We start from the raw sequence: 6000 nt of genomic DNA on the forward strand, positions 1-6000 counted from the left end.
ATATATATATATATATATATATATATATATATATATATATATATATATATATATATGCTGATAACCACAAGGAAAGAAGAAAACACGAAGTTCTCAAGCGCTTTCGTGTAATTCACATCTTCAGGGGCTTGGGAACTTCGTGTTTTCTTCTTTCCTTGTGGTTATCAGCATATACCTAGATCACGCGCACCTACAGTGATTTACTTGCATATATATATATATATATATACACACAATTAATGAAATAATCATCTCATTATCCACATCAGGTACAAAAAGTACGTGCAACATTACCAAGCATGTATTTGGACACTTTATTTTAGTAAAAGTAAAGTTACGCTCAATTAAAAAAACTAAATAAATCTCACCTTCTCTCAAGTTTTTCGTTATAATCTCCTGTGACCGACAAATCCTTCGATAATAATAGTAATAACCATAACGAACGAACAAACTTTTTCTACAGGAATTATCCTGTCTATCATCAGCTGTCTGTCATTATGAGCAGTGAGGACAAGGTTGGACGTTAAGTATTAGAGGCTATCAACATGAGGTGATGACGGTACAGTACAGCGAGGAAGGTCAGCAGAGCCACACGACGTTACCATGAAGGTCTCCTTTAGTGGTCCCCCTCCCAACTCATGAGATATTGTTTTTTTGTGATCAGTTTGACAGGGCCACAAGGAAGGGGATGCGAGTCGTAAATATTAGTTAGTTAGTCAGTACCTTTAAAGCAAAATAGCGGAAGTGTGTCAAAACGCAGGTGTTGTGAGGGAGGCCGGGGGTCACCTCAACAGCTGAAATTATAGCGGGAATTTTCGCCTCCATGGATCGCGTGATTTTCGATGTAATAGTGACGCAGTCGTCTTAACTACTGAATATAAACGTCAGGTACATAAATAGTTGGAAGAGTATATTATTTGGTTACTGGAGAACATTTTAAAACGAGTAGACGGGGCTAAGACACCTGGTGGGAGGCTGAGAGTTAAGGGCAAGAAGGACGCGCAGATGGATGACTGGAAGACTTTATTTATGAATGATTTCTTGTGTTGAGGTAACTCTGGCATCTTAGCTTCACTCAATTTGTACAACTTGAGGTCTCAGGTGTTGAACAAAACAGGGGTTTGTGAGTAAATTACAGAGTTGGTGTAGAGATCCCATACAAAAGATGGCAAGATATTAGTCATTAGGATTTATTTATTCAAATTTTATTCCGCCGTCACACACTAGGCTTCACAAGGTTCCGTAATGTTACGGTGCAAAAAAAGGGACTTCAGCCAGTTAATTTGTCACCTGGTCACTTATCAAGCAAGGCAGTGATGGAGACTTACAGTAGCAATCTTAAACACAATTGCCATGGCATTATGTTGTAACGAACTTGGTAAATACTACAAAAGTATATCATTCACAGTATATAGAAAATAATAATAGTTTAAATTATAAACACCAGGGACTGTAAAATATGAAATAAGGTCAAAATGAACATATATCAAAAGTCATACTGCACTAATAATTACAAAGACAACAAACACTGATGATAATAATTATATCATAAATACACAAGACACATTACTGTACTAACAAACACATAACATTTAGTAGCAGAAGGCAAGAGCGATATGACATCTTTCTGGTAAATAGATAAGCGACCGATAAGAAGCAAGAGATATGGGTAATGAGACAAAGGTGTCTATCTATGTGACGCCTCCCTCTTCCCCCTAAATCTTCCCCTGCCTGAGTTTCTTGGTGAGATTTGTAAAGGGGACACATAAACACATACACATACATTTACGAACACACACACACACATGAATCACGATACACCAAACCTGCCATGTCCGAGTCAAATTTAGTAACATATTATCTTTTATCTTATCATAACTACTTCTTTCTTATCTTATGCTTATCTGTAAAGTCACTTCAATCTAGCCTGACCTAACTACTGAACCCTTAGAGTACGATGAAAACCCCTCGATCATGATTTAACCCTTTGAGTACGATGATTTAACTTCTTAAGTACGGTGATTTAACCCTTGAGTATGATGACAACCCCTCGAGCATGATGATTTAACACACTCTTTGTGATCTCTACTCTGTAATTCTTTTGCGTTACCGCCCACAGGATGAGTATGGGGTACACAACAAACTAGCCCATGCAAAATTCAGTTTACACCCCAAAAGACCGTAACATGATATCTATTTCTTTGAGTCAATTTGTAAACGTTATTAGTTTGCTGCCTCTCACCTGAGTGATAAAGTGGTTCTTTTTGTTTCCTTTTTTGGTTGAAACAATTTATAATTGGGTATGATCCCCGCTGACTAATGTGTTACTCTCACCGTGCTAGCTAGACTAGGACCATCTGACTGCATCTCTTCTAATTTTAAGGGGGACGTCTTTGGGAGGCTCCCAACAATGATTACTTAAGCCTTTGTGTCTCTGGCCTCATTCTCAGTGTCCCAGGCCACATTTTTGTTGTCTATGTGTTACTTGAATGCGAAGGGGCGAGAGTACGAAGCTTGTCCATCGTCTCATACCATCACAGAACCTACTACTGTACCATTCCCGTGTATCTCAGTGATCAGGCACGCCGAGGACAAGGTATCTTTATATCTTGGTCGAGGACTTCTAGGTGTTACCACGTCTTAGTTATTATAATAATAATAATAATAATAATAATAATAATAATAATAATAATAATAATAATAATAATAATAATGTGACTATACGCATGTTAATGACCGATAGATAGAAAATTAGTATTATTCAGTAAAATCGTCATACATGTTTACATTGATTCAGTGTACATGTATATGGACAATGTAGGTATACAATGATGTTTCACTCCTACTGTTAAAAAGATCCAATATCTTCACCATTGTTTTATTGTAATATATTTGTTTTACTGTACTATGTAATTCAGTTGTATATATATGCAATCCTCATAAATAAACGGTAAATTAATTAGTATTTTTAGCATATTTTGAAAACGAATTTGAAGCGCGTGTAGCTCCTGTTTCCCCCTGGCAAGGTTCCCAATCCTTATACTGTATAACCTAGATTATCCTTGAAAAAAATGTGACCTATAAAACCTTTGGAAACCCTGCGAGTCACGGAACACGGAACATGAATGGCAGTTTCTAGTAGTCACAGAAAATGTAATTGTGAACGCAACATCTTTCCTTGTAAACACTTGTGTCTTTGTTTACTATTTCTGGAGCAAAAATTCATGTTGTGAAATGAAAACAGTGATAAACTTGTTGTTTTATAGTTTTTATGATAAAAAGTGATGTGATTATGATAGAATTACTATTGAACTTGTACAGTTACCCTGTTGTCATATACACATGTGCCCACAGACGGAACGACATCTCATCTGCATGACGAGGCACATTCAAAACATGGTGCACGAGAGCCCCAAAAATACCATCTGACAAGTTTTGTTTACCATAAATTATATATATTAATTCTCCTGTGCCATGATTTGAGTAGGATTATCACTCGTCTCTCAATGGTCTGTGAATCAGCCTTTCAGACGCCGTCGTTCCGCTAGTGGGTACCTTCATGTATATGAAACTTTAATACACAGACCCAGTTTCCCTCTGTACCACATTACACGTAACTTCACTACAGGAAAACACTCATTGTCATCTATTTTTTACAATTACAGCATTTCAATATTTTCACATGACAATCACCAATCTAAGATACTGAAGCGTGTAAATAATTCATACTAAACTTCTATTGACATTCAGAAGGATAAATTCAATATTGTGAATGTGAACGCCATCATACAGAGGTATATTTTCTACAGAATGAGTCAACATGTGCAAAACAATGGAAGGAAGGCCTCACACTGCCTGCCGTGCCTGAAAGCATTAGTACACTTACTCCTGAATACTGATGGGGTTGTTGGGTACGTGGCTGGCATGACGGGGTGCAACCGTGCAAGTGCAACACACCTCATTAACACGGCTGTAAATACACCCGTATCCACCTGTCAAAAATACTTGTCTTCAACATTGTCCTTATTTACTTCTAATCATCGTAATTCTCGGTCATATTTTATATCCCAGCCTTAATCTCGACGATACTGCATCTTCTCGCTTATTTATATTGCTACCATAAAATCTATTAGTGTTCCTAGCAACCTGTGTAATGCATCACGTGTGACTATGGGAAAGTGGTCTGCTTAGTACAGGAGTTTCAAGGGGAGGATTATGGCCTCCACGTCTCATGGTTATACTGTTTTCTAAACCCGAACACTGATAGCACTTCCTACTGCATAATACACTTCCTGTAATAATCTCATTACTCCTGTATAAAACCACTATAGAGTGCTGTTATTACTCCCACTAGTGACGAAGTGGTTAAGGTAAGAATTTCCTAAAACATTCATATCTGTAGATACGAAAGTCTAACATCCGTACTGCACCAGTGCATTTTGTATCAAACAACTCGAAGATACAATGAAGCTCTTATAGTGTGAAACTTTACCCATTCTTATATTGATTACAGTAATTCATGCGTGTACATCATCAGTAGTAGTCATGGGATTCGTGCATCATAATTTCCCCTCAACATTCACAGAGATGAGGAACCCAGTGACCGTACATAGCCAGAGAAAAGCTAAAAAGCATGTCGTTGGCAATAATTATAACTTTGGTCTTAACTTTCTGGATTTTAGCTCTTCGTCTAGTTAGTGAAAAAATAAATTACCGTATAAGCACGAGAGAGAGAGAGAGAAAAAAAAGATGAAAGAAAACACAGAAAACCGCATTGAAAGTCGAACGAGAATACAGTAGTATGTTGAGAACCACGTTTTCTATACGCTTCATGCTCTCTACCGCAACTTTAGCCACCATGACAGACAAGCGACTAGAAACATCCGTTAGCCAAGCTGTGGTTGGTTAGAGAACGTGACGTCATGTTTCTTGGGCAAATAATACGAGCCAACCAAACCAAACCTAACCAAGGAAACTAGAACATGCATTTCTATTTAACAGGCAAAACGAACCAACCAAACTCAACTTGACCAACCAAACTTAAATATAGTCTAACATCAAGGTATAGATTAGGTTAATTTGGTTTGGTTAGGTTAGAATTGGTTAGACCAAGTTAGGTGTTAGGCTAGATTTGGTTAGTTTTGGTTAATAGTTTAGGTTAGGTTAGGGTTTCGTTAATTTGGGTTGAGAGGTGTTTATTTGACGCCACCATAAGAGGACCTGCAAGAATATATGATAGACTTCTTTAACAACTACGTCACGTTCACCTAGCAACCAATCACAGAATGGCTGATGAACGCGCACTAGCCAACCATCCGTGAGTGAAAGTCGTCGATCACTGAGCAACCAACGGTGTAGGTGACCAAACTACACTTTATGTAGTTATATCCTCGTCCATATCAAGATTCTTAGGAGTTCTTATGTTAAATGTCGACAGATAAATATTATCTATCTATCTTTGACAATGTTTAGTGATCAGAGCTCGAAAACGTTTGGAGGGCAGTGGTCACCAACGCTCAGACATGAAGGTGGATGGTATCAAGCGAATAGTCAAATTAATGCGCTCCTTTCCTGGCTTAATTGTTCATGTTTTATTGCACGCGATGGATAGTTTTTCTTATCAAATGTCTCAACGCAGCTAGTGATCAATATCTGGGTCACCTCCCTTTACTGTACGTGGGGCATTACAGACTCGGTGTAACTTTGGCGCTATTCAAATTGTCACTTTTGTTTGTGCTTTAAATCAGTCAGAAATGAGATAATGTGTTAGCTTTAACCCCTTGAGTACGATGATCTAACCCCTTGAATACGATGGTACTGTATACTCACGTTCCCGCGATACTACGAAGAATGTCACTAAATTATAAACACCTTCCCTGCAAACAAAACAATGGTCACAAAGCAACAAGAACATCCCCTCCTTATCAAAACAATGATCACCAAGCAACAGCAACATCCTCTCCTTATCAAAACAATGACCAAGCAACAAGAACATCCCCT

Source organism: Homarus americanus, unplaced genomic scaffold, assembly GCF_018991925.1.
Source record: "Homarus americanus isolate GMGI-L3 unplaced genomic scaffold, GMGI_Hamer_2.0 scaffold22250, whole genome shotgun sequence".
NCBI classification, from domain to species: domain Eukaryota; kingdom Metazoa; phylum Arthropoda; class Malacostraca; order Decapoda; family Nephropidae; genus Homarus; species Homarus americanus.